The sequence below is a fragment of the Falco punctatus genome (genome assembly GCF_963210335.1).
Source record: "Falco punctatus genome assembly, chromosome: 6".
NCBI lineage: Eukaryota > Metazoa > Chordata > Aves > Falconiformes > Falconidae > Falco > Falco punctatus.
In genome coordinates, this window is record NC_137585.1 from 64117538 (window position 1) to 64131772 (window position 14235).

Sequence of the window (14235 nt, forward strand, 5' to 3'; positions counted from 1 at the left end):
CTACAACCCTTGTTATTTCTGCAAAGAGAAGCAGAGCAGACCCACCAGATCTCTATTTGGAATAAACCCCTCCAGGTCCTGTCCCTGAAGCTAGGTCACAACATGGGGTTTGCTCATGTTTAATGAACTTTTGTCATGCATGGTCTTGAAACAAAGCAAGCTTGCACCCTCACCTGTCCCATTGGAAAGATGCACAACTATTCAGCTTACTCTCCCTTGTAAACATATTCTTTTTTTGTGCACTTTTGGGGATCCAGATTATTAAAAGCAACTTGTCAGTTTTGTTTTATTTTTCTGGAAAGCTTCTGGTTAATTTAATTTCCTGTATCACTCCATTTCCGCAACACTTGGGCCACACAAACTCAGAAGAAATGTTTTCAAAATAATTATCCCCACTGCACGCACTTACAATTTTTAATACTAACTTCTCATTTCAGGTTTTAGTTGTCTTCTGACTAACAAAGGCCAAACTTAAAGTGACAGCACCTGTTTTTTCAAGCACTACACAAAATTATTTCAAAGAGCTTTTCAACGTAACGAAGGAAACAAAAATATCTTGAAGTGAGACGTAACTACAATATCTCCTTTCCTTTGGCCTCCTGTTCGTTAGAGCAGCAGTTCCTGTATTTCTGTAAGATTTTGGCACTGGTTCACAGACTTCTTGCTATGGTCTTTTTGTTTGGTTTTGGTAGTCTTTTTATTTTTTTAATGACACAGGTGGAGCATGCCTCAAATACTTCACTGTCTTGTATAAGGATGGTCGTTAATGTAAGGAACCTCCTGCCAGTGCCAGCATCCACACCTATATTTTATTTTCTTTCCCTTAAAAAAACCCAGGAAAATTCCCAAGGAGGGGGGCAGGGCCATAATGGGACATGTTAACATCCTTCCTTCTGCAGGCACAGTTTCATGCTTATGGTTAACAGTGTTCAGCAGTACAGGTATTTAATGGCTTTAATCCCAAAATCTGCTGAAGGTATTTGGACCTGAATCCCGGAAATGTTGGGCTGGAAAAGAGCATTTTGCTCATTCCTCTGCTCCTGGCAGACTATGTCTACATCATCCTTGATGTATCTGCCTAGCCATCTGTCAGGAATGAAGCTTCTTGTGTGTTCGGTGTTGCCACATATTCCTCGAAAACGAGGCCAAATTTGTCACAGAGGAGCCTCAGACTGTCACCAAAGTCCACACTGGATATCCACACCTTACTTCTGTGTGACACAAAAGACTTTGGAAATCTATTTTAGCAAACATATTTTGATCTAGGCTTGTCCTGTGTTTCTCCAGAGCCCACACTACTATTTCAGGAGAATTAGTGTTTTCTCCCCACTCTGCAGCACTGGACGTTTCCTATCAGGCTCAGCAGGCAGGAACTGCAAAGAGATGCCCGGCTGCTGGATAAATGCATTTTAGGCATGCCAACAGCAGGAGCCCGGCTCTGGTCCCCAGCCGCCTTCTCCTTGCCTTGCAGTCCTCCCAGTAAGTCTGCAGGAATCCACCCCCATGAGCACCTGGCTCAGCTCACACTTTGCAGTGAACAGCACCACAGATATTTCAGATAATTCAACCTTCTCCACACCCTTGCAGCTTCATGTTTATTCTGCTAAATACCTTAAAAGCAGAAATACTTCTTGTGCACAGCAGAAGCTGGCAGAGCTGCAGCTTCTGCCTTCGTTCTCTGCTCCATCAGTCTTTGCTGCCGTGGCTTCACCAACACCACCACTAAATTTTTGTTTGTTTGTTTACTTTTGTTTCCATCAATCTCAGGGCTCCCTTCTTGCCAACACCATCACAACACCATCCTCTGTGTCTTTCCCACCCCCAGCGCCTCTGGACTCCAGCCACCTCCTTAAACAAATTCTATCATTCCCTCTTCCTCAGTCACACTAGAGCTTAATTTAAAACTACACTTCTATTTAAATAAAGAAGCTCTGGCTCCAGTTAGGCCAAAAGCCCCCTTCCCACTTACAGTTTGGTGTCCTGTTCTCAGAGCCTCAGATGGGGTCCTGAGAGACCTTCCAGTTCTATCCCTTTGTATCTTACCACTTCACTTACCATGTAGCCTCCATCAGCTCTATGAGAGGTCATTTGTCCACCAGTTTCTTTCTGTGCTTCTGCTCTTAGTTATCTCCCTGACTGGGGGTGGGGGGCAGATATAGGACACACAGTGGGTAGAAGAATAAAATACAAAACACAAATAAAATTTACTGTAGCCCAAAGTGCTGAGAATCAGATTTTTTGATTTTTTGTTGTTTTGGTTTTGGTTTCATTTGGTGTTTTTCTTTCATATCACCTTCTGGCTGCTGAAGAAAACTGTCACAACACTCTCCAAACTAGCCAGCTGCAACAAGGTCTTTTACTATCTCATACCAACATACTCTTCATGCCAGTCCCTCTGCTGCCTTCTCCTAGTCACTCCTCATCCAGGAAATGCGCTCTCTCCTCTCTTGCTTCTTCCTCTCTCTCTTCTTCCTCGGCTGCTCTCTCTTCATTGGCTCTCAACCACTTAACAGAACCACCCACAGCTGCACCTTATCTACATCAGCCAGCCCACCGCCCCTGAAGCCAGCCCACAGCTGTAAATTATCAATGCTAATTAACCCAGCTTCGTTCCTCTACAGAAAACCTCTATGGGTTCGTCTTCACACTGCATGAAAAGCTAAGTCATGATCATACAGGCAACACTCTCTTCTCCTCAATACTCAATGTTTTCCCTACTATTTAGCCTTGGCTTACACTGTTCCCTGAGCCCAGGAGGTAGCACAGAGCCTCACATAAGGCAAACGAATGTTCAGTCCATCGGACACTAGCTATCTCAATAGGACTGTAGCTCACAGTCCCTAGGAACCACGCAAGGTTCTCCTCAGCATCACTCTCCCAGCTGGGCTGTGCAATGCCGAGCACGAGGAAGATGTGCTGCCCCTCCTGCACACGCCACCGGCCAGAGAAAAGCTCAGTGACATGCTCCAATATCCAGGTGCAATGGTGCTGGTAGTCTCAGTGCACTCACTAAATCCCAAGCAGGGACTAGCTCAAAAGCTGTGTCCCTGCTGTATGATAGTGTGAGTCACAGCCATAGCAGCGTCTGTGAAGATGCACCAGATCATTGTTTATTTAAGACAAATGAGGCCCCGTTTGCTATGATCAGAAAAGGAAGGGGTAACCATAGAAATCAAGGTGGTGCTTTGCTCTAGAGATGGAAAAGGTTATATCCAGTTACCACCCCTTCCTCACCACTCCCCAAAGGAAGAAAGTATCTCTTCCTGAGGTGATGGCATAGCTGTTGTCTAATGCAGAAGTGCAGAGCCAGAGGGGCTGTGCAAGTGGAAGCTGTACCGTGAAGAGGCATATCGTTGGCTACCAGGACTTCAGCAAGCACACAGGGCAGTCCCTGAAAGGCCTGAGTTCAGGGGCTGACATCAGCACTGTGGTCCAAAGCTCGCTCGACTAACACCCCATCCCCCTTGTCTACCACGCCACTGCCCCCTGCTCACCCCTCATCCACCACCACGGCTTCACTCGGCACAATTAACAAGAGAGGTCCATGAGCATATGCGGCTGTAGCTCCTGATGCTTCCGCTGCCAGGGTCCTCTGCCCAAAAGGGATCACAGTCCCCAGAGACCACCCTATGGCAACTTCTCCCACAGAGATATGGGCCCATTTACTGATCCTGACACACGGGGGTTCCCCTTCCCTCGCCTCTCTGCCCAAACCAACCAATACACAGCTAAGGTTCCTGACACCTAACTTCAGAAATCCACTCTGCTACCTACACTGTATACAACTGCATACGGACTGTTCACCCCAGGACCCCTTCATAAACATCAGAAAGAAGGAGATGTGCTGGGTGTTCAACGTCCATTCCCTCCGTGTGGCTGACAGAAATGGTGCCCTCAGACGCCTCTTTCCCCCCACTGCCAACAGAGCCCCAGCAGCTAGTTCAGCTGGAGTTGTTTGGCATTCAGGCTTCTGAGACAAGAGGGGTCGGCTCCTAGCTGTGCTGTCTCACCTGGCAGCAGTTAAGCAAATTCAGAGATCAGCTTACAGGTCTTCATCTGCCTCAAGAACCAAATGAACCAACACATGTGTTACAGAGAGAGACCAATAAGCTGAGGACGCAAGGATGGTCTACAGCTTTGCATAAGCACTCTGAACCAAAACTCACTGAAACCTTTATTTTACTTTCTATGGGGGGGTTTGAATCTGGTCGATAAATAAGGCAGAAGGGCACTGCTAATAACTAGGAACTGGAAAAACTGACATAAGCAGTGTAACTGAATTCTCTAATGATGAGATTTGGTAAAAGCACCATTCTTCCCGCTTTCACTAGAAAACACATTGCAGAGAACCACCTTGCTTTGATGGCTGGGGGCAGGGGGAAACAGAACTGTTTTCAGGAGACCTTCTCTACCTTATTTGCTCAAATGTTTTAATAATAATATCTATAGTTGCTCTGACAAACACCCTCCCCTTGTACATGGGGGAGGAGGGGACAGGGGAGGTGAAAATGAAAGCTGGAGGATGCACGTTCTTTACTATTTCACCAATGGTATAAATCAAAACATAAATAGCAAGTGTTACTGCAGGGGTGGGAGGGGAAAACCTGGGTAAATTCAGCTCTTAACATGCGCACGGCCCTTGAAGACAAATAACGGTGACTCCCACATCAGCATTTGTCTCTCTGGTTTCCGTGGATAAGTAGGGTACGACCTTGTCTAAATCCCATCCACAAGCCAGAACAAGTCTCTATAAGCCTCAGCTGCTCTTTCTGTTCTCAACATATCAGACCCAAAATGCCTCCTCTTTCATCGGGCAGATTCTTCCCCCACCGCAGCTATCCCTGACTTGCACTGCTGATTTACATCGGAAGAGGAGCAAGCTCATCAGCTCATAGAAACTCCTCAGCAAAATCAAATGACCACATCAAAAACCTCCTCGGAAGAAAAGGCTTGGATCCAGCTGAAAAATTAATCACATGCATGTTTTGTTGTGAAACAAAATAGAAGGTAAGTTTCTGCTCCCAGTGCACTTGCAGGAGTCTGGAGCAAGGTTCATGGGGATTTTTGATGCTAGGTGACCCCAAAGCTAGGCCTCTTTGCTAATGTGACAGCCATTCTGTTGCTAGCTGTGGTGGCCCTGAGCATCTCTGTAGATTGTTATCTGCTGTTTGCAACATCATGGGGTCATTAAAAGACCAAGCTGAATTAGGACTTCACTTTTGCCAAGGCAAAGCTGCAACAAGGCTACACGTTCCAGGAAAGTTACTCTAGCCTTATGTGTGTGTTTGCAGATAGTCCTGCTGCCACCAGCATTTCTCTCTTTTTTTTTTTTTCTTTCTTTCTTTCTTTTTAAATTAAAATATAAAATTAAGGGCTTACACCTGGGTAATTTATTTAGGTTACAGGTTAAATTTGGCGTCTCAGAGAGAGACATTTAGCTCACAGTAAGGCTACTGCTGCTGTGTGTTTGGTCCCAAGGACAGAGCTGGGTCCGAAGTGTTGAGTTACTGCATCAATGAGGACAGGCAGGGACAAAGTATACAACAAACCCCCCAAACCCCTTACTGTTAGTCCAAAATTAGGAGTTCATTTGTTAGAGGGGTTCTTCTCCCACAAAACCCTAGAATAACTTCCCATAACAATGAGTCAGACAAAGCCCTTACAGCCAGTCTGCTTTGGGAATACATCCTCTTTCACCCTTGATCCCTGCGGCCCCGAGATGAGCTACATGAAATCCACACTCTCAGCAAACGTGTGCATTTACAGTGGTGCCACAGCCCTTCTGCTTATCGGGATGGACTGGATTTATTTGCTTTTCCAGAAAACACACGGTGCAATGACACAGGAGGGAGGAATTGAACCTCCTGGCCTGGGTAGGTGGCTGCTCTGCAATGAAACATCCAGGTGTGATGACAGAAGAGGAATCTGCCTTTGATTAGAGCTGTTGTTCAGGTTCTAACTTGTCTGCTGTACTGTTCCTGGGTCTTTCAAATGCCTCACATTTAATCAAGGTATGACACAGCGGAGTCCAGAGGAGTCTATGGCCTCACAGATGACTTTTTAGGGCTGTGATTTAGCTCACAACTCTTGGCCCAGCCATAGTGGTGAGGAGCGGGTGACCATGGAGAGCCATTTCTCCTCACCTTCTCTGCTGAAGTCCCAAACTTGCTATATGCAGCGTGCAAGGCCACTTCATTAGGTTCATTATCCTTTTCTGGCTACATCCCTTCCTAAGGGCAAGGGCTTACCTCCTTTCTGTCCTCTGATGGTTACGAAGGTCCTGCTAAAGCCAAATGAGGCAGCCTGACCTTGTGAAGTGATGCCAATACTGTTGAGATCATCAGCGTGTGGACATGCATGTCCCACATCAAGTGGATACAGATATAGAAGATACCTTCTCTGGTCCCAAAAGCAAAAGTACCTCCATCTTTTAGGCATATCTCTCTTCCTTGAAAGATCCTTGTCTGTTCTGCCTACAGGGAATGGTCCCTACCACATCCTATTGCCCAAAGCCACCTGCCATGGCCCTGCTCAAATGCGCCACAGCCAGCCCTGGGTCTGTGCTGACAGTTACACCATCTTGCTGACTACAGCACAGTGCTCAGCCCTGTTATTTTATTAACACAACCAGTAACTCCAGACACACAGTAATGACCAGGATATGCTTCTTCTCAGGACCATGTTCAGTGGCTCACACCAGCTACCAGGTAGAGCTGTGCATCCTGCCCAACAGGAAGGAGCGGGCAGCAGGTCCCAATCCTTTGCTTAACACCAAAGATGGTCCAGCAAGGAAAATAAATATCACTGGGGGAATGTGGTCTAGACATCATTTATCTAATTTGGACTGGGACTTGATTTGTGCTACATAAGATGAATATTTGGGTTCACCAAGTTCACTTGGATCTCTAGAGACTTTCACCTTCCACCCTGAAAGCACACAGTGGCTCCCCATTGCTCACAAGGTCAGAGTTTGAGGAACAGGCAAGCTTGCATTATTGCAGAGTCTGAGTGGGTCCACCCTGGTTCTCCATTCCTTGATGAAGCAATAGGCAGAAAGGTTTTATGCCTCATAGACCACCCAACAGGAGGTAATTAGCTCATTCTGTCCCAGGCACTTCTTCTGCAGGGTTATCTTGCTTTCTTACACGGAACGAGGATGCTCTTGCCTTAGCTGTTCTGGCAAGGTGTGTAAGCATGAATCCTCATACCCAGGAATGATTGCTAACAAAGCCAAGGAAAGAGCCAAAGCTTCAAGAAAACTGAAGAGCACTTCTGTACAATGTGCCAGACCTCAGCGCAGGTGAATCTCTAGCTTCTGCAGTAGGGAGGAATGTACTAGCCGCCCCCAGCCCCACACCCCCCTTTCACTATATACCTATCCATCTTCTACCCACCTCATTGTACCCAGCACCTCCTTCTTAGGCTGTTGGTCTACACAGGGATTTTCCTGCCCCAGATTGCTGTCGTGATGAGGCTGAGGTTTACCCTACCTCCTCCACTCAATAATCCACTTCTGCAGGCACACCTGCACCTTCTCCTATGTTACCACCAGTGCCTGGAATGACCTTTTCAAACCAGTTTCAAACACGATTTCCCTGTCTTTCTAAATTATAAAACCCTCCATGAGCAGCAGGTGGTGAGCTGGTGGGTTTTGTTGCCATAAAAAATTCTGTCAAACACATTTGATACAGAACCACTTTTTCAACTTAAAAGAATTAAATATTTTCTGAAGAAAAGTGATGGTTTTTGCTCTAGGAACACGAGGTGCAAAGTCTGAAATGTTTTGATTCAACCAACCTATCATAATGCCTCATGGAAACTACAGATAAGGTTCCCTCATATCGTCATTCTTTCTGTCAACCAGGTTTATCCACAGGACCACCACATCTTCCATGAACACTGCTCCCAGTAACACTGAGAACGGAGCCAACACCTTTCTGTCACACCTAAAGAGGTCACGGTGCACCTTGGAAGCTTCCGGAAAGCAACTGAATAGAAAAGCATGTACCATCTCTAATTAAATTCCTACAACACAGAATAACAGCATTCAGAATAAGAACATTTTTGTTATGGACCAAAATATTTCCATTAAAGAACCAGAAAGGCCTGAATATTTTCTGTGTTTTCGAAAGGAAAACACTTTTATATCTCTTGTCCTCTAAAACCAACTGAATCTGTAACCCTGAAGCTTCCAGCTTAGACGCTGCTCTTCTAACACCTTACGGGAGCATGTCACTATGCCCATGAAGAACTGCTGTCTTGCAACACACGAGGCTGCAAGACTTCCTCCTTCCTTCCATCTCCTTCTTTCACCATTTCTACTTCCATATGTACCATGCTTTTGCTACCTTTGCTATAACTCATTCTTACGTACATTGCAAACTCTTTAGGATCAACTTCTATTTTTATGTATTCATGCACTATCTCATCCTCAGCTCCTGGTCAGGGCAGTTGGAATTATGGAGACCATCCTCCTACTGTCATGTTTGCTGATAATTATAGCGTGCTTAGTACAGAAAGGTTTTTATTGCCAGCTTTGAATTCCTTTACATATCATGGAAGATGTTCCAGCCATCTCCTATAGCCACCTCTCTCTGATCTCACAACAAATTATTTCCTTTAAGTGCTAATGGTCTGGAAACCCTGGATGAAAACTGGATTTTTCATCATTGTAGGTGCCTTGTCTATGCTAGGAGATGATTTCAATGCAGCAATACTTTGATAAACTAATATATACTTCTCAGGAAAAAAAAAAAAAGACACTTCTTATAACTGCTTTTTCTGTTTTTCCTGTTTGTAGTCAGCGAGGATAAGATGCAGGGTGAGTTGCAAATAAAAAAATTATGCCATGAAAGATATAATTTCTCCATGAAGAGTCTCTTCTGCTCCTGGAGAAGTGATGTCACCTCCTGATGGAAAGGTAACACTGTTGGGTAAAGTTCACGGCCTGATTTCTGGATCCCCTGAGGCTGTTCACCGTTCTGCTGGCCAGGTGCCTCTTGTTGCCTGCAAGCACCTCGCAGGCAGTTCACAGCTACTTTCTCCATAATCTTTATGCAAAGCACAGAGGTTTTACTCCTGTTTTAGAGCCAAGCCCAGACTGACATGCAGGTCAGGTCCTTGACAGCTTAGAGACAGAGCATCAAACACCTGTAGGTTAAAACTTTTGGCCGCGGAGGAAAAGCATCACAGAGGACACAGCACAACGGGCTCCTGTGATGAGCTGAACCCAGCGGCCCCGCTCTCCCCATTGACCTGGCAGGGTGAGGATGCCCTAAAATGGTCTCAGCACTAAGACTCCCTTCACTTCCCCCATGAAATGGTGAGTTCAGCAGACGTAACAGAAATCACAGGAGCAGCAGAATCAGGCTGAGTATGACACACAGATGGCCACAAGATTCGTAACGTCCCCGTTTCACTTGTTTATCAATTGGAAATTTTTTTGTCTTTTAGGGTTGGTGTTTCCTGTGCATCTGCTCTGCCTGTATTGTTGTGTCTCCTGGAGATAAGTGGGACATTTGCACTTGACAGTGGTAAGGAAAAGGGAATACACTTCTTCTGAATGAATGCCAAGGAAATTAAAAGATGTAATAATAGAGGCAGTTGATTACTGAGAAGCAATCCAGCCCAAAACAGGTCAAATGTGATGTGGAAATAACCATTCACAAACCCCAGAAAAATACAGCATAGAGCTCTATCATGTCTAAATCTTAGGGTTCTTTACAGTTCAGATAAATATCAAGAAATTCACTTGAGAGATAACTGAACCCTACATCCACACTGCACACATGGCATCGTGGTGAGAAAGACAGTTACGTGAAAGCTGCACCATTTTCTTTTCATCCTGCCCCGGGTACATCCTACACAACCGTATGCTTCTTCCATTCAGCATTTCTGCCCCAAAGGAGCAGACACAGGCAAGTATTCTTACACATCGGTGGAAGTAAAAATATCCCACAACAGGATGGCACAACTCTGCCCCAGCAAGCTGCTCCAAAGCAACGGTGTTGCTACAAGGTATGATACAAACCAGAGGAATTATCTGTTGCTGTAACAGCTGTGTGTAATTTGTAAAGCAGTCTGGGTTCATTTCACACACATCATCAGCATAAATAAACATTTCTACTGCTAGATGTGATCTGGTTGGTAGTGACAAATTAAAAATCTCCAACAGGCCTGATAAATCACTAAATTAACACAAACAAGTAACGATACAAAAAGCACTTTGCAATTGGCTACAGGGAAGGGTCTATAGTTCATGCTGTCTGTGCCAATGTTTTCCTTCCAGCCAGACCTACGACCAGGAGTCAGATTCTCCAGTTAGGATGCAAGTGCAGGCAAACAGAGAACACCACCACGGAATGGAAACAAACTGTCACAGCGAGCTCGCGGGCTAACACAGACTGCCTTCTGATGTCGAGCACAAACGTGAGCTGGTGGACAAGTCTGTGCGAGAGCAGGCAGAGAGCATATGAGTAACCCTGTGAGGGAACTGCGGACACGGATGAAGCTGTAGGTACCTGTGATCAAGGCTCTGGTTAATCCTACAGACGATGGTGCACATACAGGTTTTGGATGTTCATACTACTGCATTTCTCTTCCTTTTCTGTTTTGAGAATCACTTGTTCGAAGCTCAGACAAAGGACAACACTGCTTACACAGATTCTGGCTTCAGCAAAATGGGAAGCAAGAGCAGAATTTGCAGCCAAGTGTGTTAACTTTGATTGACAAACATATATGTAAACAGCCAAGAGCAGCTCCTGCAGGGCAGCTCTCCCGACAGTTAGTACTTTGCCTCCCTCCCAGGCTGCCACAGAGCTCTCCGCAATTAAACCCAGAGGGGAAGAAAAGAAACCAAAAAGTTGCTATCAGAATTTATATTCACCGTATCGCCCTCTTCAGAACAAAGGGGGAGGATATACAGAGACTAACTGGGAAAAGATGCCAAGGAGGAAAAAGAAAAACTTGCCATGCTGGGAAGCTAAGCTGCTGGGGCTCTCCTTCCCTCCATCCCTCCTTCCTCATCCCTCCTTCTAGGCCTTTCCTTTGAAACCCTCTACCTCTGACATGATGGTGAGGCACACACCGCATCCGTGAGCAGCTCTGAGAGTCAACTGAGTGACTTTCTTTGAAAGGAAACAGACTTGAGGCAAGGGAAAAAAAAATTAGTTAGCTCCACCCTGGCAGTGTAATAACCCCCTGCTCATAGCTCTCCTAGCTGTGAAAAAAAAAAAAAAAAAGTTTTACCCAGCGTAGCAGTGTGATTACAAAAAACAGCCTGGGCACAGGGGCGCTGCTGAGATGCAGGGTGGGGGGATCTGAATCTTGATGGGGCTTTGAAAAAAATCCCAAAGGACACGTAGAAGTGGGGAGAAAGTCTAACTAAATTCTGCTTTGCCTATGTCGCTGCAACTGTGGCATTGCCTTAAAGGAGCAAGTCTTTCAAGTCAAAAACTTCTGAGCATTACTTGCTTCATTCATCATGTGTCCTCATAGAGGTTGGCCCAAAAGTCACGCAAGGAAAATGAGGGGTTCAGCATGGATTAAGGAGCTTTGGCAAGTGAAGGCTGGTGGATGTCAAAGTCTTATGTCCAGCCTAGACACCAAAAAAAGAGACAGAGGCAACAACCCAGAGCCTACACTGGGATCCACATTCAAGTCTGATGTTGGGAAATCAACTCTAATGTCCAGGACATCAGTTATCTCAGGAAGCTGCTTGATGCCTTCAGCTGAATCCAGCCCTGCTTCACCACAACCAGGTGGGACAGGAGCCTCCTGGGAGCAAGTGCTCCTTGTTGGTCCCTCACCTTGGCTCCTAAAGCACATTCCTCAGAAACACAAAAATGCCTGGTAGCCTCAACTGGGATGTGGAGTCCTTTCTTCAATCAAGAAAAAGGATAAAAAAATATAAAACCACAAGTCCAGGACCTGAAGGATTTGGCTGTTTAAAAACAGAAAAGTCAGAACCTTGCCCTATTCACTGCAAATAGTTTTCTCCTCACCTTGCCTTTTCTTTTCTTTTTTTTTTAAATAGCAAGTTCAGTGAAACTTTATCTGTTCCTGCCCTAGTAACCCTACTAAATAATCTATTAGCATCACTCAGTTGAGTGGCTTTCAACTGCTTAAGTAATTTTCTTCGCTACTGTTGTTTCATGGGTGGAAATTGAAAAAGCGAGCCCATAAAAAGCTTTCCGCCCCTGCAAAGTTATCACACCACTGGAGATGACACAGAAGTACTGCGGTGAAGTTAGTGAAGTTGCATCGCAGTTACAATTGCAAAGGATCCCACGACATCCAAGAGTTTAACTTCATTAGCATTCCATAAAATCCCCCAGGTCTGAGGCCGAGCGGCCAGGCTGGGTTTCGAGCCCTCTCCTTGGCAGGGCCATGCCGCTGCGCAGGGGTGATGGGGACAGTCCCTCTCTCCGTACCGCTCAAACCTGCTTTCAAACTCATCACAGCGCCAGTGGGTAGAATATTACAAACTCGATTCGAAAACAATATACCCAGCTACTCACACCACATTGCCTCTACAGCTAGACTCCTCGCTGTCTGTTGCATTACATACTGATGTAACCAAGGAACACCTACAAAACATCACCGAACCTAGCAGGGGAAAGTATTTTCCCTTTCTATTTTCCCCAGTTTGTTTGCTGTGTTGAATAACACTTTGGCTGCAGTTGTTTTTAATTGTTTTTCTTATTTTCCCCTCTCCTTTGTATTGCATGAAAGAGATTGCACATAGGAGAAAATACTTTTTTAAAGGTAGGAAAATGTGATTATGAAAGCACAAACACTCGCAAAAGACATCAGGTGTAGGTCCTGCGAGAAATTTAAACTCTTAATTAAGGGGTGTGTGTGTGTGTGTGGTGTGTGGGAAGCAAAAACCCAAAAGCTCTTTGGCTAAACGTCAAGTTGCCAGCCTTAATACCGGCAACAGCGCAAGCATCGATAGCTGAAGCCGAGCGCCCCGAGCAAAGCCCAGGTACCGTGGAAACCTCCCAGCACCAGCAGCGCCCCGGACGCCCCCGCACTCCCCCGCACCGCTCCGCAGGCGGTACCTGCTGCCCGCACGGCTCGGCGTACCCCGGTGCACTCAAACCCGGCTCGGCTCGGCGCAGCCCGGTGCAGTTAAGCTCGGCTCGGCGCAGCCCGGCGTTCGGCTCGGCGCAGCCCAGTTCAGTTGAGTTCGGCGCGGCTCGGCGCGGCGCAGCCCGGTTCGGTTAAACCCGGCGCGGCTCGGCGCGGCGCAGCCCGGCCTTGGCACGGCGTGAGCCCCGCTCAGCCCGGCTCTGCCGAGGCCCCGCCCGGCTCAGCCCGGCCCGGCCGGGCGCAGCGCAGCGCTACCCGCCGCCCCCGCCCCGCGCCCGCCGGGCCCCCCGCTGGGGCTGCCCTCGCCGCCTCTTCCTCCCCCTCCCCCTCGCCATCCTCCTCCTCCTCGGCGCCACCCAGCGCCGCGTGTCCCCCCCTCCCCGGGCCCGCCGGCCGCCCCCCGCGGTTACCCCCGCAGTCCCCGGGGCTGGGGCCGGCTGGGCGGTGGGCATCGTGCCGGCCCTGCGAGCTGCCCCGCTCCGGGGCCGGGCGCGCCCGCTGCCCTCTGCAGGCAGGGAAGCCGCGGCCGCGGGGCAAGGCTCACCGAAAAACTAAGTAATTCGGACAACCCGATTTTTTTCAGGCTGCAGCTGGGGGGTGCGGGGAGGCTGGGGGGTGCGGGGGTTGCAGAGGGGAGCCAAAGAGGAAGCCTGTCCCCGTTCATCACGTTACATTCTCGGCCATGGGTGTTTGAAATGTTTCCCTTCCAGCCAAGCCCAGTTCCGACCAGGTTATTGTATGAACAAAAGCCCGGCGGTACCTGTGCGGTGCCCCCCCTTCAGGGCTTGAAAGTGTCAGAGGTGGGTTTTGCCTGGGACATCACCCAGGAGGTCAGCTCTGTGGGTCCTGTGGCTTCCTCCTGTGCTGGAAGGTTCGGTGTGATGCTGGCAGCTGGAGACAGGTGGATCTGGAGGGGGAAACTGGCCTGGGAACCTGGGAGAGGAGCAACAAGAAGGAAAGGAGACCCCAGAAATGTGGGTGCCAACAGATTTAGGAGAGGACAGTGTGAAATGCCCCCATCCTGCAAGAGCACACCAGCCTTGTGAGGCTGGTGGGCTTCACCCCTGCTCAGCAGTCAATCAAGTAGTCACAGCTGTACCTAGGACACCCACAGATGTCCCTCACACCCGTGACGTTCCCACA

At 47.6% G+C, this 14235-nt stretch overlaps 1 protein-coding gene across 4 annotated transcripts in view; it reads right to left on the minus strand.

The window, feature by feature from the left end:
- PRKCQ (protein kinase C theta) overlaps positions 1-13400 on the minus strand; it is a 65415-nt gene extending 52015 nt beyond the window's left edge. Inside the window, exon 1 of one of the 4 annotated variants that reach the window (XM_080394059.1) lies at positions 13087-13400. The gene's annotated coding sequence lies outside the window, so the exon portion shown is untranslated. Of the gene's footprint in view, positions 1-10965; positions 11206-13061 lie in introns of those variants that run through there. The other 3 variants (XM_080394057.1, XM_080394058.1, XM_080394060.1) reach the window with 3 other exon arrangements.
- Positions 13401-14235: the final 835 nt, after the last annotated feature.